Source organism: Triticum dicoccoides, chromosome 6B (genome assembly GCF_002162155.2).
Source record: "Triticum dicoccoides isolate Atlit2015 ecotype Zavitan chromosome 6B, WEW_v2.0, whole genome shotgun sequence".
Lineage (NCBI taxonomy): Eukaryota > Viridiplantae > Streptophyta > Magnoliopsida > Poales > Poaceae > Triticum > Triticum dicoccoides.
This window is the reverse complement of record NC_041391.1, coordinates 713,096,193-713,119,279: the sequence shown is the minus strand read 5'-3', so window position 1 is coordinate 713,119,279 and position 23,087 is coordinate 713,096,193. Positions and strand designations below refer to the sequence as shown.

General features: G+C 42.2%; 2 long non-coding RNA genes across 5 annotated transcripts; both read right to left on the bottom strand.

The window, feature by feature from the left end:
• Window positions 1-10,236: 10,236 nt before the first annotated feature.
• On the bottom strand, window positions 10,237-16,989 carry LOC119321113. 4 transcript variants are annotated; one of them, XR_005155120.1, is made up of 10 exons: window positions 16,895-16,989; window positions 15,192-15,285; window positions 14,938-15,074; window positions 14,518-14,604; window positions 14,110-14,248; window positions 12,639-12,745; window positions 12,459-12,523; window positions 11,599-11,741; window positions 10,696-10,857; window positions 10,237-10,367 (listed from the first exon to the last, which is right to left on the bottom strand). It is a non-coding gene; the product is annotated as an uncharacterized LOC119321113 (long non-coding RNA). The 4 variants fall into 4 exon arrangements; XR_005155122.1 differs by lacking the exon at window positions 16,895-16,989 and adding an exon at window positions 15,949-16,082; XR_005155121.1 differs by lacking the exon at window positions 14,938-15,074.
• A 1,742-nt stretch (window positions 16,990-18,731) lies between these two features.
• On the bottom strand, window positions 18,732-21,324 carry LOC119321824. The gene is made up of 5 exons (XR_005155228.1): window positions 21,205-21,324; window positions 20,334-20,424; window positions 20,028-20,090; window positions 18,852-19,177; window positions 18,732-18,768 (listed from the first exon to the last, which is right to left on the bottom strand). It is a non-coding gene; the product is annotated as an uncharacterized LOC119321824 (long non-coding RNA).
• Window positions 21,325-23,087: the final 1,763 nt, after the last annotated feature.

Below are 23,087 nucleotides of genomic sequence, written 5' to 3'. Positions count from 1 at the left end.
AGCAACTTGTTTGTTGTTCTTCTTGAAGTTCCCCTTCTTCTTCCCTTTGCCTTTTTTTCTTGAAACTGGTGGTCTTGTTAACCATCAACACTTGATGCTCCTTCTTGATTTCTACCTCCGCGGTTTTAGCATTGCGAAGAGCTCGGGAATAGTCTTGTCCATCCCTTGCATATTATAGTTCATCACGAAGCTCTTGTAGCTTGGTGGCAGTGATTGAAGAATTCTGTCAATGACACTATCATCAGGAAGATTAACTCCCAGTTGAATCAAGTGATTATTATACCCAGACATTCTGGGTATGTGTTCACTGACAGAACTATTCTCCTCCATCTTGCAGCTATAGAACTTATTGGAGACTTCATATCTCTCAATCTGGGCATTTTCTTGAAATATTAACTTCACCTCCTGGAACATCTCATATGCTCCATGACGTTTAAAACGTCGTTGAAGACCCGGTTCCAAGCTGTAAAGTATGACACACTGAACTATCGAGTAGTCATTAGCTTTGCTCTGCCAGACGTTCTTAACGTCGTCAGTTGCATTAGCAGCAGGCCTGGCACCCAGCGGTGCTTTCAGGACGTAATTCTTCTGTGCAGCAATGAGGATAATCCTCAGGTTACGGACCCAGTCCGTGTAATTGCTACCATCATCTTTCAACTTTGCTTTCTCAAGGAACGCATTAAAATTCAACAGAACAACAACACGAGCCATCTATCTACAACAAACATAGACAAGCAAAATACTATCAGGTACTAAGTTCATGATAAATTTAAGTTCAATTAATCATATTACTTAAAAACTCCCACTTAGACAGACATCTCTCTAGTCATCTAAGTGATCACGTGATCCAAATCAACTAAACCATGTCCGATCATCACGTGAGATGGAGTAGTTTCAATGGTGAAAATCACTATGTTGGTCATATCTACTATATGATTCACGTTCGACCTTTCGGTCTCCGTGTTCCGAGGCCATATCTGTATATGCTAGGCTCGTCAAGTTTAACCTGAGTACTCTGCGTGTGCAACTGTTTTGCACCCGTTGTATTTGAACGTAGAGCCTATCACACCCGATCATCACGTGGTGTCTCAGCACGAAGACCTTTCACAACGGTGCATACTCAGGGAGAACACTTCTTGATAATTTAGTGAGAGATCATCTTAAAATGCTACCGTCAATCAAAGCAAGATAAGATGCATAAAGGATAAACATCACATGCAATCAATATAAGTGATATGATATGGCCATCATCATCTTGTGCTTGTGATCTCCATCTTCGAAGCACCGTCGTGATCACCATCGTCACCGGCGCGACACCTTGATCTCCATCGTAGCATCGTTGTCGTTACGTCATCTATTGCTTCTACGACTATCGCTACCGCTTAGTGATAAAGTAAAGCAATTACAGGGCGTTTGCATTTCATACAATAAAGCGACAACCATATGTCTCCTGCCAGCTGAAGGAGAAAGCATCTGCCGGGGACAAAGATGAAGAAGGGAATGACAGTAGTGATGAAGAAAAGGAGGAAGACGATAGGGACGACAATATTAGCCACGACGACTAGAAAGAAGACGAGGATCAATAATTCTGCCCACGATAGCATATAGTACAAATGTGTGAGTCAGTAAATGATGCGTACATAGTATACACAAAGTATGTATCCGTGCATCCGAATCAGTCCGTAGGGTGCTGACACGCATCGGTTGGTTTATCTTCCTTTCAAGTAATACAAATTAGATTATGTAATTTATACAGGAGCCCCATTCACCTGGTTTGTTCGGGTGAATCTTTTTGTCAAATTTTCTCCTAAATAACTGCTTGACTTTATGCGTAAATTTGTAGTACCTGTAGTAGGCTAGTGAATAGGTAGTGTTTTTCAACCGTGCATACTATATAGCGTGCAATGATCTACTATTAAATGTGTTCAAGTATGTGCGTTCAGATTTTGCTGAGATAATAAAACATGAAGACACACTCTCAAACAAGAAGAAACGTGATGATGCTAGATACTTTCTCTGGGAGAAAGAATAGGTTTTATTTCATAAGAATAGAATTATAGTCCGCTAATACAAGCTTCAGAGATACAATCTGGAACCTGTCATAGCTAACGAGGGGTGCTACCAACATAACAACCATGATTAGCTAGACAATGAGAATAACCTATTTTGCTCGCACTCTAATTTCAAAGGAACTCACCCGCAAGCTTCCATGAAATTTCTAATTCTGCAATCAAGTGGCCATAAGCAGACTGATCAAGAGAGTTATAAGAGATAGCAACAAGGAAAAGTGGACAACCAAATAATCACACATTTAGAGCATCTCCAACATCAGCCTTATTTTTTGTCACGAAAAGTTGGTGGAGTAAAACTTTTTCGACACGAAAACTGATATATTATTTTGGGCATGAGCAAGCGCTGTCTCCAACAGCTATCCTAAAATAGGGATCACCACTCCAAGGCCGCATTGCATCTTTCTTCTACACATATATCATCAAACACATGCAAGGTACTACTACAGTACATGTCTTGTGCAGTTTAACTGAAGCAACAACAAACAAACAACAACATAATAGGTTCTAGTCGCTAGCTAAACAAATTCAGCAGCACTGCGTTCAATTTTAATCCAGCCATGCACACATACTGCTAGCTTCCTGTAGATCAATCAAGTTGCCTACATGGCTGCTTCTTTGGTCGCTAGCTTCAGTTAAAAATTCAGCTACTGGACAGTGTTGTTTCTTCTTTGGTTGCTAGATAAGTCAAATTGCCTGCTGCACCCTCCTGCGTGCTTTAAAAATGTTGACGACATTTAAAAATTGATCATGATTTTCAACAATATGTTTGTGACATTCAAAAAAATTAGACAATTTATAAAGTGTTTGCGTAATTTTAAAAAGTGTTTCATATCTTTAAAAAACATTTATGACTTTAAAAAAATGTTCACATGTTTCAGAAATTTCTTTCTGCTACTCTTAAATGTTTATACAATGTAAAAAATCTCCATGAAATTAAAAAATGTTTTGTACCATTCAAAAATAATGTTCAGTAGCATTTAATGATTTAAAAATTTGTTCTAACACCAATCCTCGTGGTCGTCCAGGGCGAGGCTCATGCGGTCGTCGTCGAAGCCGAGGGTGGCGCGGAGGCAGCGGGCGCCGGACCGGCAGGTGGCGGTGAGGTAGGCCTCGGCGGTGGCGTAGGCCTGGTTGCGGCCGAAGTAGTCGGGGTGGCGCTCGTCCATGGTGACGGTGTCATAGGGGGATATGGCGTCCATGATGCGGCTGGCGAGCGTGTCGACGTAGTTCCTGAGAAAATCCGGAATGCACTGCTGCGCCATGGACCACATGAAGAGGAACCTCGTCAACGACGACAGCACCCCCGTGAACCAGCCGCTGGCGACCAACATGTCCATGGCTCGATCTCGATCTCTGCTAAATTTTCTGTTGTTGGTAAAGAAGAAAATTCGATCTCTAGTAGCGTTGGCCGTGGGTCATTTTTCTCTAATTGTCGGAAAGCACCGACCTTGTATATTACAAGCGAGGTTTTTGGTAGTCCAGGAGTCTCATGCATGGAAGGAGAGCAAATCCTAGCTAGGTGGACCAAGAGAATGCAAATCCTCGCTATACGTAGGTAGACTCTTCGTGTCGTGTAAACGCAAAAACATGCTTCCATCCAAGCAAGCGCTCGCTCTTTACTTTACGAGTACTCCTCTTTCTCTTTTGGTTGGTCTGCGGCGGGGCGGCAAATTAAATAAAGGGAGAAGAAGAAGAAAAACAGAGAGCACGCGAGATAGAAAAATAGTCAGCGGATGCCGGGAGTCGCTGCTGCTCTTGCTTTTTTATTTTCTCGTGTGGTCGACTTTTTTTTTCCTCGCGTGGTCGACTTGACACGTGACGTCATAGAAACGGGAACAACGCATCCTTTTTCCTTTTCCATCCCCGCAAACAACATGTTCTTGCAGCCGAGTCCCTAACATTTTGCACCCAACACCCTAGATTTTTTTCTTTTCTTACAAACAAGACCAAAATTTCGACAAGTCGTGCGGAATTTCGCCGGAAATTTCGGCAGCATAACGTGTTTTTTCCTACAAGAAACGAATCCACACCGGCACTACAACACCACTCCACGGCCATGTCCTTCCGTTACCACTATATATATAGTTGACAGCTGCACGCCGATCGATCGAGCTCAAGCATGCATGCATGCATGCATGGACGACTTCATCTCCTGCTTTTGCCCGCCCATCTAAAATGATCAACTCTGAGAAAAGACACAAACAACACCTCTTAACAACACACAGCTCCCCTTAAAAAAAACACACAGCTTCCCTTCAAAAAAAAAACAACACACAGCTTGGAGGTGGCGCAGGCTGCATGAGAAATTGCTTGGTATTTGCCCAAAAACCATGAATGCCATCAATTATGATAATTTTGAAATTACTCCTACACTTGTACAGGTGGCAGCCAGAATGTTTCTATCAGAAATATTTAATATTGTAGTTGGAACCACTTGTACCGACTAAACAAATACCCACTGGTGTTGGTTTAATAAACACAAACTAGTGCAGATTAATTATCGTTACGAATGATCTATACTACGTCCTTCTACGTAGTTTGAAACTTTCAGTACCACTTGACATCAAAGATGATATGATCAGAAGGATAAATGGATATGCATACTAGTGTTTGTCCCAATCAGTTTGTGAGAGCTCAAAAATTAAGCAAGCACATTGTGTACATGAACCGCACTGCTAATTCATTTCTAATAAATAAAACCACATGATTTTTTTTCACTCAAAAGTAATGTTGTGTGAACCAAATGAAACGGTTGTTTAGATAGATCTGGTATTAATCAAAACTACATTGGCCTTAGGCCTCCAACCAGAAACATATCACTTGCTATAGAAGGTACATAACATAAGGGCCAGGATCCCATAGCTAAGCCAAAACAAAATCAAGTTGCCAAATTAAAATCTTCCCATTTGCACACTTGTTCAGACCTTGAACATTCTGGCAATTATCTTGTCAAACATTTCTATTCCCAATAAACTTAGTTGTCTTTGGAGGTATTCGTAAGTGGAGTATAATTCATTTCTGTAACTCTAAAACCACAATTATAGTACTGTTACATGTTGTAAGTTGTTCTAACAGTGCACAATTCTCTTATATAGTATCTCTCTTTTAATTAGCAAAAATTTGGTTTCAAAGGGGGGTTTCCCGTGAATAAACATACTCGCTATAATGAATTTGTGAATAAAACACATGCCGGCTAGCCCGTTATGGTCGAATGGACATACCTCCATATCTCATCCTGAGTTTTAGTGGTGTCGCTTGGCCGGCGGTTTCATCTCCGGTTCCATGTCTGGTGCAACCATCCGCATTACCAAGGGTGACAAAACACTATAGTCAGTTTGAGTACGCCATGCAAAGATTTTCTGAATAAGATTAGATCGGGAAAGGGTGTGCTCTTACAGAGACAAGCCTGACCTTGCGGAGGAGAGCTACGCAGCAGGCACGTGTATGTCCAGAGCATCGACGACAGGGTGTGGATCATCTCCCGGCATCTTGTGATATGACCGGCTGCTGCTGCTGCATGTAGTCCTTGTGTGTTGGATTAAGGAGAAAGGAGGGGGTGCGGCAGATGCAGCTTAGTCCACGTAGGAGGAGCAAGAGGAGAGGAAAGAGCACATGGGCGACCATTTATAGAGGAGAGGAGATCATGTACGGCAGCGCTGAGAGAGCGAGCAGCGCGGAGAGACGTTGGATTGGAGGCTGATCCGTGTGAGGCGCGCCGGAGCCAATGGATCGACAAGAAAGGGATGCAGGAAGTAATGGAAGAGGGGGTTGATCCGCGTGAGAGGCGAGGGAGCCAACGATCGACGAGAACTGGAGGGAGAGGAAGTAATGGAGGAGGAGGTGAAGCGATAGCAATTAAAGACGGAAGGTTGCATAGGTTTTTGGGAGCGAGAGGATTTCGAGGAGGTTTACTAGGATGGTTTGTTAAACTTGCTGATAAGAGGCTACTAAGTACGGGCCTCCCTCAAATCACGCTAGGTAGTTTAGTTTCCATATAGTATATTACAATACGTACGTGGGATGGTTTATTATTTCCTATTTACGTAAGGTATGTTCTGAATCCTGTGTTAGTCCCGTCAGATCCCTCTCTGTTAAGTTGTGATGAATCACATCAGATCTCTCTGTCAATCCCTGATTAATCATGTCCCTTCTCTCCCCAAACAAACCTACATTGCATCCGCTTCCTATCAAGTTACTCGGAAAAAAACACATGGATTAGTCATAACAAATAGATGCCACGTTAAAAGATTTGTATACATATATATTAGAGAAGATAGCAACGACCACTTGTATACAACAGATAGGTACTACGTACATTGATTCAATGTTGTCTTCCAATTCAGGAATCCAGATGATCAGAACAACCTAGCTAGCTAGATCACATAATAATTAAGATGACATAGATTATCCTGAGCTTTCTTCTCAAAGGAGTTCGAGCAGTAGATCAAAAGTCCGAGCTGGTGTGCACGGCGACGGCGACAACAGACCCGCAGTACCATGTCAAGCAGGACAACAACCAGACAGGCTGCTGGCTGATGGTAACTAATCATGTCTGTGCTCACAATCACATACACACAAACACAAGGTGAAGGTAAACATATGTAGTTGCCCCCAGTTTCTTTTCTAGTGGTAAATTTGAAAGCACCTGGTTGTTTTTCAAGAATCACCAATAGTTATCATGATTTCCATGAACCAGTCGTATCAAAATCACTCATTCATTAGCCATCAGATTTCATTGACATAAAAAATCATCATCATTTTTTGGCATCACAACATGCTAGAAAGGTACAAGGACACATGAGCCAAAATGACAGCCAATCAATCCAATCTGTTTGCTAACCACTAACTCCTTGCTGCACGATACAATTCAAATCAAATTTTACAATGGTGGTACATATGTAGCACTCACTGAGACTATACCAATATCGCCATTCAATCCAAAGTTTACAAACTCCCAAGAACAAGACCATTCGGCCCACACCCTACAGACAAGGAAAAATTAACAACAAAATGCCTATCTCTAAAGATCTCTTAGTCCATACAGTAGCTTCGATACGTCGAGTGAGTTCCCCCTGCCATCAACCATTCGACCGACATCCAACGGTGAAGGGAAAGATTAGCAGGTCTTTTTCCTTTTTCTTCACCTTATTTCTCAAGTCCTGCACATCAAAATGCAATGCGTGGATTAAGAAACCAGAGCAACTTCACAAAACTCAATGTTTTATAGTGGGTGATCCCAAAAAGACACTAGACAATCTCCCACATAAGTGTTGGCTGATACTACCACGAGACAATGGTGACAAGAACAACATGCTCTTCTCAAAACCAATGAGAGGAAACCAAGATACCGATCCATTATACATAACTTAGTGAAAAATAAGGACATATTGACATAAGCACCCCAAGTATTGGCAGTGCCGCTGGGGCATAATCTTTCACAAACTAGTGGCATGGCTTTGTATGGAAAACAAAATTATTAGGAGCACACTAGCACTTTCAAAAAGCAACGTATCAAGGAGGTTCAGGAAAGATTATAGGAGCTCTTAATATGATCCTACAAAGAGAAGATCATAAATGAACCCCATTAAAATTATTCTCTACTTTGCTAGTTGCTTTGGCACTGACAAACACGCCATATTGAGCCTAACCCTTTAGCAACAGTAGCATGGAGCAGAAAAAGGCCTAACGCGCACTGCATTACAAGAGAACAACTTGATTGATATGAAAGATCATCATGGTCAAATGATTTTGGTGGCTGGAAGACCACGACCACAGATCCCAACACTAAATCAAGGTCTCAATGGCCGGCACGACAGTGAGAGAGACGAGAGCAAGGATTCACCTGAACCAAGAAGATGTGTAAGACCTCCTCCTTCAGCCTGTGACATCCAGGGTTGTTTCCCTTTAGCAGCTCCTATCATATTCTAAGAAACCACCATGTCAGACCTCTCTCTAACGAACACAACACAAAAGAGACAAAATACATAAGCAATAAAGGTTCAGGCTAGATAAACACTATGCACCACCCATACAGTTGGTATTATAATACCTGTTACTCCACAAAAGTTTAAGCAATCATAATATAGAACAAACCAGAATTTATTTTAAAACAAAAGTTGTGCTCTGGAACCCATTCAACAATGGAGCATCCCTCATCATCTAAGAAACAAAAATGGCACAGCACCTGCACGACACATGCCTTCTTAAAAAGGCCGGCATGCTAGTGCCTCAGATCACGATTTTTTGCAATACTTCACAAAAGAGATAACCACCATCCAATGCAACCAACATCAATACTAAACTCAGTAGATGAAATTGCATCAGTAGGCTAGCCTAGAATGCAGCGAGGAAATCGATTGGAACCTGCCTCTATAGAAGGGTATTTAAACATAAGACACTCTTTTAATAGATCATTTGTAAACATCAACATCACCTTTTAAGATGGGAGATACTCGCTACAACGAATTTTCTACTTCAAGCTAGGCAACTTGTTCCCAGTTTCATCAGTCAATACTTTTAAGATGGGAGATACTCGCTACTATGAATAGATAGACAATCTCATCTCAGCCGACTGATCCCATACACAAAAATGAAATACAGAGGAGCCCAAAAACAAAACACAAGTACTACCTTTTGTTTGTTTTCTCACATTAGTTACTTGTACACTAGTATGGAACAAAACAAATAAATCAAGTAGAAGAAAAACCTGACCTGAGCAACCTTGCTACACTGCAAAGTCTTCCACTCCATGCAATCGTCGAGATCACCGCCAAGCCTGGCACAGTCGAACAACGCGCTCTGTTGCTGCTTCTAGCGGCAGATGTAGTGGAGCCCGAGGCTCCCAGACCACCACATCCGTCCTCTCCCCACGATGTGCTGCTGCTCAAAGCTCCATTTAGCATGCCACCGTGTCTTGTTGTAGAGGCATGTAGTAGCGCACCACCAGCCTCACCAGGTGCAGGTACTACAGCAGCTCCTCGCTGATGATGATGGTGTTGGCTATTTGCATGACGAGGGCTGAGCCGCTCACTGTCAATGATGAGCAATGTCACCGTGCTCTTCGGGCCTAACAGTCGTACATCCCTCCTGCTATCTAAACAACACAACACAAAAAAAACTGCCGAGTCAGGTCTCTCATGAACACAACACAAAACAAAGACAAAATATATAAGTGAGATAGGTTCAGGGTAGATAAACACTATGCACCACTCGCATAATCAGTAACATCAACTAAACCATAACGGTACATATGACCACAAGGAGAGTTTATTGCATAGTTTGACTTAATAGAAGACACAGTTTATTTTCTACAACCATCAAAATCATCGTTTTTAACACTAGTTGCATCGAGAGCACAAATATAACGATTACCTAATAATCTACAGTAACCAATAAACTAGAGATCTTATTGTTTGTCTCTGAGCATAATAAGTGCCTCGGGGTGCTATATGCATTTGTGGCAAGAAAACAAAAGCTTGTAGGCATGAACCGCTGACTTAAAAATGATTCTATGCATGGCTCCTTATGTCTTTTAGGCACTAAGAAGTATCTGCATACACGCTTTCTTCTATCTCCAATCAAATTGTGGTTGAGAACAGAACGCAAACACTTAGATAGCCATGATAAATTTATTCGCTTGAAAATCTGTAAGGATAATACATACACATGTGTTGACAAATCTCAGTTTCAAAATGAATTGTTAGTATCGCCAAGGGTAATACATGTGCATTGCAACAGATATAAACAGAACTAGATCCCCTCAAAAAATAAAAAAATAAAAATAAACAAAACTAGATCCTAGACTTTTGATTCCCTTTGGTCTTGTGTGCATTGCAACAGAACAGGTATATCAACATTAAGAAATTTCTGAACATGCGCACAAGGGTGGGTATGTATGTTTTTCTCCTGCACAAGTGCAGAGCAACATCAACTTGAACCAGGAGAGCAACCTGCAGGAACATTCAGCTAGAATGAAACAGAGCAACCAGAATCTCTATCTAGACCAACAAGATGAAATTGGGACTTCTGACTCTCAGGCACCAAAATAAAGAAATGCAAATGACCATTATTCATTTCATCTACGACGGCTCGATGGCCATGCATGGGGACAGAGGGCGTGAGAGAGAGTGAAGGAGAGGAACTAGGTTTACCTATGCCAGGACGAAAGAGGAAGCGGCCACCGGAGGGGCAGCGCGGGAGGCGTTGGAGTGAGCGACAGAGCAGGCAGAGCTGCTTCGCCGGCCAAACTAGTGTGGGATGACACCATGGTCCCGGAAGGTGCGTCCAGCAAGAATGCTACAAATGTGAGCGGAAACCAAAATGATTTGTACTGATGGCAGGAAAACTAAAGAGATGGTTTGTCAACCATTTGGATAGCCTTAAAACGAAATTAATCCACAATATTAAGGGAGATGGGAGAAAAATAAAATTCAAGTAAGCATGGATTAGATGGCACAAATATTGATTAGAAGGTGAAATCTGCCCGAGCACCAAGAAAAATCATGTTTTTCTTTCAATACACAAAAACAAACACCAGCAGGCCAGTACCAAGATTTGGGATCCAAAAAACTAGCAAAAAATATCCAATAGCAATGACCCACTTGTACAAGTAAGTTTCCACTACCTCAACAAGTATCAAGTGTCATAGAGCTTGAGAGAGAGCAGAGAAGAGGACCAACAGCCACCAGAGGCGTCAAAGTAAGTGCCAGAGCAAGCAGAGCTGCTTCGCCGGCCAAACTTGTGTCGGATGGTGGTGTCGTGCCAGAAGGTACGCCCAGAGAAAATGCTACAAATGTGAGCAAAAACCAAAATCATTAGTACTGAAAGTAGGAAAACTATAAAGATGTTTTTTACAAAACATTAAGATATCCATAATATATAGATGCTCAGAGCTTTTCAGCAAATAAAAAAAGAAGCAAACGAGGTTTTGTTTTAGTAAATGTCGGACCCAACTAGTAGACTAATAGCCAATAGCACCATGTTGTTTCCAATCAAATTCGGTTGAAGTATTTTAATTCCCTATCCTTGACCTTTAAGTACAATTTCACGTAAGTTAATTCAAAATAGATGTTAATATGTCAGAAAGATGCCCCAGCAGGTCAGCTCCAATTTATAAACTGCACTGTACAGACTCTTAGAAAAACATATAGCATATCTATGACTAGAATCAAAAGGGATAAAAAAAATCAAAGACCAAACATGATGCACCGAACTACAAGAGACCAATTTCAGTAAAAAGAAAGATCATAAAAATCACATACTTGTGGTGGCCAGAAGACCACTACCACAGATCCGAACATTAAATCATCGACTCGATGACCGGCACAACACTAGCCGACGCTCGATGACCGGCATAAAACAAAAAAAGTTGATAATTTTTATTGTTTCGTTACTTATTTATCAAAAAGAGCCCACCTATTTACATATCTTTCAAGTACTATACAAAAGAAATGTATATGACCTTTATTCATTTCAAGTGGGCATGCAGAGAATGAGATGGAGCAGAGTAGAGGAACCAACGGCTTACCTATGATCACATCGGTGGTCTTCTCATACGGGATCGCTCTGCCCTCTCGAAGTTCAAACTTCCAGCAATGGCGGATGCGAGTCCACGATCTTCAGTGACCACTCCGATTCCTCCAACATCATCCTCATCATTAAGTCAGGTCCCTGGGTACACAGGAACAAGATTAGTTGAAGGCCAAGTAAAATGGTAACAAAATGATGATCAGGAGCAAACTATAAAGGAAAATACTGCCAGGCAACATTTATTATGATGGGCATTTTCAGTTTGGAGGACAGCGAGCTATATATGAACACAATAGCTAATGAACAACAAGCTATACAGGTCATCATTTCTGTTGACAAGCTCCTAGAGAGGACATCAAAAAATTCTTCAATTATCAGGGTACAAGATCACTTTTACTATACTAAATAAACTACATTGCCATCAAAAATTTCAGGCACTTGATATACCATTACCTGGGAAATCATTCGGTCAAAAAAGGTTCATAAGGTTGGATTCATGCACTTATTGATCAACTAAAGGTTCATTTAGTCATAAACCTCTGTTAAGTCCTATTGGGAGACAAGAAACAATGCCGAATGTAAGATTCCAATCACGTGTGGAATCCAAAATGAATAACAAAGAATACTACTGACGTGTGAGATCAAATATACCTGAGTGCCATTCATGCTAGAAAATTATCTACTATTCAATGACTTCAAGAGAGCCCACACACATGCACATTGATAAAAGAACAGACACTGGATGTCATGTTTATCTTTCTAATGTGCTTTCATATTTTTCAATGATAAATTGATTATGACTGACTGATGCTAGTACAAATACTCAGTTAAGCTAGCAAAGTATGGTTTACATAGTACCTTGGGTGTTCTTCATGAGTCGAGGCTGATCCTGGAGGCCACCGGGCAGAGCATATCATTGAAGCCTGGAAACAAGAACACGAATGATACTGGTATTAGACGCTACCAACATCAACATGGTGCAGAACTGAAATTAGCTTGGCAGAAAGAACTGGCTGAGCAACCGAGTCCATGACAGACCCCAGTGTGATCCAACTTAGCGTCAGGCTTCATCATAGTGAGTCGGCTCATGGCCTGGCTCGAGTATGTGTACCTTCTTGCGCAGCATTACATGTGCAAGTACAACACTGCAATACAAATTAAACCTCCAGATTAATGATTAAACCATAAAGAATCTTATATGAGAAAACACCAGATATTGTATCCCAAAATCCGAGAGTGATGATTATACTAAGAGCTCCAAGTGGAGTGAACGTAAACTTGTCCATATTACTGGAAATTATATAATCGTTTTGATTAACTCAAACCATAAACTAACTACCAATCTAGTCTATCATGTAGTTGTCGAGTGATAAATTCCTACTCCATCATGATAAGTAATTGAGCAGGACAAACAAAGCAGAGGACATTAGAGGCAATGTAAACTGACCAATAGATTATTGACATGAATCAAGGCAAAATGCTTAACCATGAATAAGATTAAGTGAGTGGGATAGCGTGAAAAATTGGATGCACTCTTATGGATGCTATATTGAAACCTGACCATGTTAATGAAATCTTTTTGATTTATTCAAACTGCAAGCTAACTATTGGATTTCTTGGATCAAACAGATGTAGCAACTTACATAGTCACATGAGAAGAAACAACAACAGGCATTACATATTATCCACAATGTATAATTTTGACTAGATTCATTTCCAACATAAATAAAACAAAATCAAGAAAGCAACAGGTCAGACAGACAGACTTGACTCCTATTTTTGCAGCTGCAGCTAGTGAATAGACCTGAACCTTGGGACAAGGTTGTTCTCCTGACCATATTGTACTACTAGATTTTTAGCTCAAAATACAAATGTTGCATCATAGTTTTGTTACCTTAAGAGTTAGTATTACACTCCACGATGGGAAATCCCATGAACCTCAACAGTAGACACACTATTGTTTACAAACGCTGCAGCTCAGTCAGCGAGTGAGTGAGCAGAGGGAGATGAGATGCTACCTGCAGGGAGCAATTGCCGGCAATGGTGAGGTGGACGGCTGCAAAGTTGTCGGCATCTTTGATGGAACCGGATTCAGTAAGAAATAGAACAAGGAAATTGTCCATGCCCCTTGATGGATTAATGCTGTAATTTATCCAAAATGATGGTCATTTCTTATTTATTCAAACAGTAGGAGTAGTTGCTGATGGGCATGGCCTGTTTTATTTTCTTGATGAATGAAACAATCCTTGCATGTACAACAACAAAGTTTTGAAATTTGAAGAAATTTAATAAATGCTGGAGGCACACGAATACATGTCTCTTGATTTGGAAGACAAAGCAAACGAATAGCATCTCTCAGTACGAGCGTGCATGCCTCCTACAGAGCCATTTTCTAGTTTCTAAGCATTCAACAATCATGAATTCATCCCATATCTGAGTCTTAGACCAGAAAACAACAAAGATTAAGGAAGACAAGAGTAGCCAAAGGAAAAGGACATCAGGGACTCACCTAAGTGGTAGGTAACCCAGGAGGCAGTCATGGGAGCCCACCACCAGGGTTACGGGGCGACAAACTAGCCATCTTGTCGGCACTGGAAGAAAGGCAGCACACCACCGTCGTTGGAAACCCACCCTTCAGCTATGATCTCCTATAATATTAAAAGAACCGAGTCACATATGTGCATATGTGCATTCTACTCATACGCCATCATAGATCAAATGATTATCATATCAGTTCGACAATTCAATCTGCAATCATGTTGCTAACTTCTATTGTTTTGCTACTTATATTCATAAAAAAGCCACCCCTACTTACATATCTTTCAGTACTATAAAAAAGAAATGTATATGACATTTATTCATTTCAAGTGGGCACACAGAGCATGAGATGGAGCACAGGAGAGTAATAGTGGCATACCTATGTTTATCTTTCTAGTGTGCTTTCATATTTGTGTCAACGATGAATCAATGACGTATCACAAACCAATCCTTCAGATCAAAGCACCTGCTAGAAAATCAAACGTGTGTACTGAGCCATCAGAAATCATCCTCGAACTAACAATGTAGTAATTGGATTTGAAATTCACACCACAACTAACTGAAGGTGTGTTGTTCAAGGGAAATTCACAATTCAGTGGGGGCACATGTTAGGATCGAGTTAGTATCGAGACATATGTTGGCCAAGTAAAGATTCATTTATACATAGGACCCTCCGAGGTCTTACCGGGAAACATGCCAAGTGTAGAATGTAAAGAGTAGTGTAGAAACCTAACAATGAATCGCCAAGGGCAATACAGAGAAGCCAGACTAAATATTACCAAAATCGAGTCAAATTAACCTATATATCTGAGGGGTACTCTCCAACGATCATAGCTTGTTTATCAAATGTGATCAATATGTGCGCGATAGTCTAGTCGAATCAGTGCTCGACGACCAGCATCAAGGAGGCCACATGGCAGAGCATGCCATTGAGGTCTGGAATCAAGAACACGAATAGTACTAGTATTAGTCACTACCAACATCAACATGGTGAAGAACTGAAATTAGAGGGACAAAGGGAACAAGCTGAGCAAGCTAGAGTCAGTGAATTACCTAGTGTGATCCAACTCCATGATGGTGAGCGGCTCGGCCGCGAATGCCAAATATGTGTAGCTTCTCGGCAGCATTAAATGTGCAAGCACAACCACTGCAATACAAAATAAACCCTTATAGATGCTATCTTCAAATTTGTCCAGATTAATGGAATTGATTCGATTTATTTAAACTGTATGCTAACTATTGGATTTCCTGGATCAAACAGATGTAGCAACTTACATAGTCCCATGAGTAAAAACAATGACAGGCATTGCATATCTTCACAATATAGAATCTTGACTAGACATACTCATTTCCAAAATAAAACAAAAAAATCGAGAAAGCAACAAGTCAGACCGACTTTTCTCCTGTTTTTGCAGCTACGGCTACTGACTAGACCTGAACCTTGAGAACAAGGTTGTTTTACTGTCCATATTGTACTACTAGATTTTTCCTGACCATATTATATGTGTACATGTGAACCAGATAGATATTGCTTGTAGGAGTACACCATAACAGGGCCTACTGAGATAACTTTAATAGCCAGACCTACCGAGACATTTGTTGGGCGAACTTTTTAAAGACCAAATGCAAAAAAGCAATCCAAGTTTTTGTGTGTGTGAGTCTCTCTCTCTCTCTCTCTCTTAAACAATATTACTACTCTCCTTTTGCATCTGTTCCATCCATCCATGTGTGTACAAGTGAACTGGGGGAAATTATGGACCATAAGAACAGAACAACATGAAGCCATGGGTGGGAAAGGCTTAACTATCACCATGCTGGACACGGTGTACACCATCGATTGACGACCACCAGAAGGTAGATGACGCATTCAGTAAGGACAGAAGGTTGCTTGCCGACCACCACAACCAGATGTATGTGCACCATGCCTGAAGTAGCTACAACGAACCCCTGTCCAGAAGCACGATCGTGAAGAAGGGGGACGGGCGGTACAGCAGCTGGGAGGGAGAGAATCCCAGGACCGAGATCCGGCGCGGACGAGGAAGAGCAGCGTCGGAGGGATCAATTGAACAGCTGGTTAAAATAACAGGAGATATCAGGTCAGCTAGTTGGTGCAACATATTTAATACAGAAAAATGAGATATTTGAAATCTCAACATGCCCTGTTTCGACATATTTGGATTGAACATGTTCAGGCTAAGAATTTATGTTGGATGTGTAAGTTAAATGGCAATAAACCACTACAATTGCAGTGTGAGTTATCTTTTTTCAAAAGAGATTACAGGAAACTTATAACACAGAGAATGGAAAGAAGACGCGTATATACACACTCAATTGCGTTCGAAACTGAAGAATTCAGCAACCGCTCACACTCGTCCTTACCCTTGTCCACAGCACTCAATGGAATCCACCGTAGAGGTTACCGAGCATCTCCATCCGCTCTATCTCACCTCACTCCTTATTATGGACCTATTAGTGGAGTGTGTATATGCAGTAGAACTGTGTTTGTTGCCACGATACGACTGCACCTGTCCAACATGCGCATACACATTTTGCATGCAGTGATTGCTTCCGGGTAAAGTTTCTTAGGTTTGGGTAAGCAACCAAGCAGCAATTGATCCCAATGCACGCATTTGCTAGTTTTTCTCTAACATTTGCACCTTAGTTTCAAGTGTGACAAACACGTGATGTCTGTGTCACGACGAAAATTTTGCTTCACGACAAAATCTTTGGGACTTTAAAGCAGTAGTACTACTTACATTTGTGGCCTTCTCCTTGGCGTTGTGGTGAGCGTCTTGTTGCGTGCAGAGATCCAGCTGCTTCACTTCCTGCTTACATTTTCTCCCAGCCACACCCGTCACAATTCCATTGACATGCATAAGATTGGACTGCATACATGCTCTGGCCAAGAGACTCAAGGGAATCCGCCACTCCATCTCACCTCGCTGGTGAGGCGGAGGTCAGAAGAGAGTGGAGAATTGGGGCAGCTTGGAGGACACGTCACAGAACAGGAAGAAGCGGAAGTCGCAGCCTTGCTGGCCCTGCTGATGGCGGCGAGCGGTGGTGGTGGAATTCGTGAGATCCGCTTTGCTACGCCTTGCCAGCACCAAGGGCGTTGGATCTCTCGTGCACCTGCATGAGGACATCAGCCATATCAGGGACTAGAATAAATTAGGGCGGCGTCGTAGAGAGGAGAAGATGGGTGCCAGAGAGGGGGAGGAGACCTTGAGGCGTCGGAGCAGCCGAGCCCTCTCCTCGCAACTGTATTTCCATTGTGTTTTCGCAGAGAAGAGAGTTCCTTTTCTTTCAGTACAACAACTATAACTTCAAAATGGAAACTGAGATTCCTGAACAAAAATAACAATGTAAGCACAGATAACCATAATTGGTTGTGACTAGTTCTGAATGAGAAAATGGTATGGTTTGGATGGAATCCATTCCACACAAATACAGTTCAAAAGGCAAGTTGGCAACTACAAAAAGAACATGAGAAAACTAAATTCCACCGCCCTTTGGTTCATCTAGAAAATGAACAAATCCACATGACTATCGAGCTAAACTGAATTCTGTATCTGACGCTCCTAGTTCATGTAGTTGACATGCATATGAATTAATTTCTACTATATCTAGGGGCAATTATAGAGAGGTTACAAGGGATTCAAAAATCCGTAAGCTAGATGGCAGCAAACCAATATAATTGCAGTGTGAGTTATCTTTTTTCAGAATAGATTACAGGAAACTTATTGCATCGAGAATGGAAAGATGACGCATATATACACACTCAATGGCGTTGGAAACTGCAGAATTCAATAGCCACACACACTCCTGCTTAACCTTGTCCATGGCACTCAAGGCAATGCATCGTAGAGGTTACCAAGCATCTCCAGACTCTATTTCTCGCCTCACTCGTTCATAGCATTTTGGACCTATTAGAGGACTGTATATATGCAGCAGAGCTGTGTATTTGTCGCCATGGTACTACTGCCCCTGTCGACATGCGCATACATAGCTTGCATGCAGTGATTGCTTCAGGGAAAAGCTTAAGTTTTGGTAAGCAAGCCTCCAGCAATTGATGCCAAAGCATGCACTTGTTTGTTTTTCTCTAACCTTTGCACGTTAGTGTGAAGTGGGACAAATACTTGATGTCTGTGTCTCCATGAAAATTTTACTTCAGGACAAGGTTTGTAGGAGTTTAAAGCAATAGTACTACTTACATTTGTGGGCTTCTCCTCGGCGTTTGTGGTGATCCAGCTGCTTCCCTTCCTGCTCAACATTTTCTCCCAGCCACACCCGTGCCACAATTCCATTAACAAGAAGGATCAATGAGCATGCATAACATTGGACTGCATACACAAAGTTTCAGGTCTCAACTGTCGTCAGAAACAAAGGGAAAACATCAAGCTGATGCCAAGGGAACCCATCCACCTCTCCATCTCACCTCGGTCGTGAGGCGGAGGTCAGAAGAGAGTGGGGAATTGGGGGCAGCTTGGAGGACGCTTCATGGGACAGGAAGAAGCAGAAGTCGCCGTCTTGCTGGAGCTGCTGACGCCGGAGCATGGACGGCGGCTAGCAGTGGTGGTGGAATTCGTGAGATCCCTGAGCCAGCACAAAGGTCCTTGGATCGCTCGTGCACCTGCACATGGGCCGCATCAGGGACTAGAGAAAATCGGGGCGCTGGCGCAGAGAGGAGAAGTTGACGAGAGGGGTGGAGGAGACCTTGAGGCGTCGGAGCAGCCGAGCCCTCCCCTCACAAGGAACCGCACGGCCCTCGAGCGGAACCACACGGAGGGGAGGCACCGAAGTCGAGCAGCTTCGTCGCGGGCAACTCGAAGCATTTGACGATGAGCGATGGGTGGCGCTCATCTGTAGAGGCCGTCGCCGATCTGGGAGCGCCATGGCCACCGCCTCGATTGCTCTATCTGGGGCCTGGGTCAGGTGAGTGACCAATAACCCAGATTTATTTTTCTTTGCATTTTCACGGAGAAAAGAGTTCCTTTCCTTTCAGTACAGCAGCTATAACTTCAAAATGGAAACCCAGATTCCTGAACGAAATAACAATGTAAGCAAAGATAACAATAATAAATTGGTTATGACTATTTCTGAATGAAAAAATGGTATGGTTTTCATAGAATCCATTCCACACAAATACAGTTGAAATGGCAACTAAAAAAACAACATGAGAAAACCAAATTCCGGTGCCCTAAGGTTCATCTAGAAAATGAACAAGCGTACAAGACTATCGAGCTAAGCTCAATTCTATATCTGACCCTCCTGGTTCATGCAGCTGACATGCATATGAATTAATTTTTCTTATATCTAAGGACAAATATAGAGAGGTTACAAGGGGTTAGAAAATCTACAAGTTAGGTGCTAACAAACCACTACAATTGCAGTGTGAGTCACCTTTTTCAAGAACAGATTACAGGAAACTTATAACATGGAGAATGGAAAGATGACGCATGTATACACACTCAATGGCGTTTGTAAGTACAGAACTCAACAACCGCTCACACTCGTCCTTAACCTTGTACACAACACTCAATGCAATCTAGCTACCGCATCTCCAACCGCTCTATCTCACCCTACTCGTTCCTACTATGCACCTGTTTGAGGATTGTGTATATATGCAGCAGAACTATGTATTTGTCGCTACAGTACAACTGCACCTGTCGACATGTGCATACACAACTTGCATGCATTGATTGCTAGAAGGCAAAGCTTAAGTTTCGGTAAGCAACCAACCAGTAAATGATCCCAATGCACACACTTGTTTGTTTTTCTCTGACCTTTGCACATTAGTTTCAAGTGTGACAAACACTTGATGTCTATGCCTCAATGAAAATTTTACTAGAGACAAAACCTTTGGGAGTTTAAAGCAGCAGTACTACTTACATTCGTGTGCTTCTCCTTGGCGTTTGTGGTGATGCAGCTGCTTTCCTTCGTGCTTAACATTTTCTGCCAGCCCCAATTCCATTAACAAGAAGGATAAATGAGCATGCATAAGATTAGACTTCATACACAATGTTTCAGGTTTCAACTGTCATCATACACAAAGAGAAATAATCAAGCTGATGCCAAGGGAATCGATCCACCACTCCATCTCACCTCGTCCGTGAGGCGGAGGTCAGAAGAGAGTGGAGATGACCAGGTTGTGGGCACTAGGATAAACAAAGTAGAGGGAGAAGGCCAGGTGCTAACCAACAGAGACAGAGAAGAGGCCACTGCCTCCATGGTTTGGAGCTCGGGACCATCCTACATGAGTCTTTGATAACCAGACATGTGTGTTTAACTGCATAGAAGAAGCGTGCAGAAGTAAGAAACTGTATGAACATGAAGATAAATATTGGGAGACAACTACACGAGCATAAGTAAGAAAAGTTGAAATGTCAAAGCACCTCTGAACCAGATAAGTTAAACACTCTGTGAAACCGATCAAAACAGATGCCACATAGGCCCGTGAATTATATTTCCACCAGAAACCAGGCCCATGATTTAAACCGAGAAATCGATAATAGCACAATTAGAGACAAAACCATAGAATTTTTCGCACAAGACTGAAACTGAGCTCACTAAAATGAGATAAGCATATGTTTAAAAAATAAGCTTGCTAACTAGATAACCGGCTTACCAATTGCTAAGTGCTTTACAAACATATACACCACATGAAAATCAAGGTGGTGTAGCACTGTTAGTTGTTGAAACCCAACCGTTGGTTACTCAACGGAAGAACGTATCACCTCCAAATTCAACATGACAGCAAAGAGATCCTGGGAACTAAACAATGGTGGTGCTTATACTTGCAAAGCTGCAGGATGAACAAAATAATGAATGCCTGAGTATTTATATACTCATTACTGAACTAGTCCTGTAAAGGAACTAAACACGTAGTTAATGAGGACTAGACACAACACCATTTTACTTCTTGAGGAAGCTACAGAATGCAATAAACACAAAAATCTAACAAAGAAACAAAGTAAAGAGTTAAACTGAATCCCGAATCATCCTAGTGGTGAGAGATATTTCGCAGAGCATCCATCAACATGTACACAAGCAGCTAAGTTGGTGCTACCTGTAGGAAGTCCTCGCCAGCAGGGAGATTGATTAAGTCAACATCAACCCGGCCTCACGCATGCAAAGCTTTGATGGCTTACAGCCAGTGGAAGTCGCCGTCTTGCTGGCCCTGCTGACGTCGGAGTATGGACGGCGGCGAGGAGTGGTGGTGGAATTCGTGAGATCCACTGCGCTGTGCCACGTCGGCACATTAGTTTCAAGTGTGACAAACACTTGATGTTTGTGCCTTGATGAAAATTTTGCTTCAGGAAAAAAAATCTTTGGGGGTTTAAAGAAGTAGTGCTACTTACATTTGTGGGCTTCTCCTCCATGGCGTTTGTGGTGATCCAGCTTCTTCCCTTCCTGTTTAACATTTTCTCCCAGCCACACCCACCCCTTCCACAAGCTTGTGTTTGATAATGATACATGAACTCCAGATTCCTGAACAAAAAATACAGTATAAGCAAAGATAAGCATAATAAATTGGTCATGACTAGTTTTGAATGAGAAAATGGTATGGTTTGCATAGATTCTATTCCACACAAATACAATTGAGAACAGCAAAAACAAAACACGTGAGAAAACCAAATTCCAGTTCCCTTTGGTCCATCTAGAAAATGAACGGATGTACATGACAGTCGAGCTAAACTGAATTCTGCATCTGACCCTCTTAGTTCATGCAGCTGACATGCATATGAATTAATTTGTCCTATATATCTAGGGATACTTACAGAGAAATTACAGGGGATTCAAAAATCCGAAAAGCTAGATGGCAACAAACCACTACAATTGCGGTGTTTGTTATCTTTTTTTCAGAAGAGATGACATGAAACTTATAACATGGAGAATATATCGAAAGAAGCCGCATATATACACTCTCAATGGGGTTTGAAACTGTAGAATTCAATAGCCGCTCACACTCATCCTTAACCTTGTCCACAGCACACAAGGCAATCCACCGTAGAGGTTACCGAGCACCTCAAGCCGCTGTGTCTCGCCTCACTCGTTCCTATTATGAGCCTGTTACAGGCACCTCATGGCTGCTGCTGCAGCTGCAATGGAATGCGGCGGTCAGTCAGGGGAACATCAGTTGATGCTTTGCTTGAAACATCACGAACACAAATCTGAAAATTCAGGTCTGGAAAAGGATGAAGGGTATTGTATCATTTTGGCAAGCAGGTCGTGCTGTCAGGCAAGAAGGGATGCAGAATTCTGAACTGATAAATGCTCTGTTTTCTTCAGGTAGTGTTTCTTCCAGATTCAGTATACAAGGATTCAGTAAGGATGGGTACACGGACGGAATTAGCAATACAGTAGCAAGAATTCTCAGCGTGGCTTGTGTAAATTCAGCAAACGAAACCATACGTGCAGGACCATCCAAGAACTGGCACATATGAATGACAATTACGTACTAGAATAAATCTGAATTATTGGCATGGAAGGAGGACTCTGCACCGCTCTGCAGAGCTCAGCGCGCCATCTTACTCCTACTACAATAGAAGGTAAAACCTTGATTTCACACCGAATTGAACTAAGCTAAACACACGCGTGAGGAGAGAATCTGTAGGCCGCCGAGCAGGCGCGATAATCCAATTGATGGAGCCTGTGCTAGGTAATCGACCCCGTGCCGAACCGAGCCGCGACCCAGGCCACAGTGCCACACCCACCCCTGCCACAATCCCATTAACAATAATGGATCAATGAAGATGCATAAGATTGGACTGCGCACAAAAAGCTTCAGGTTTCAACTGTCATCATACATTACACAAAGGGAAATCATCAAGCAGATGCCAAGGGAATCCATCCACCGCCCCATCTAATTCTCATGATCTCGCTCGTGAGGCCGGCCGCGGAGGTCGGAAGAGATTGGAGATTTGGGGGCGGCAAGGGGAGGGGAGGGGA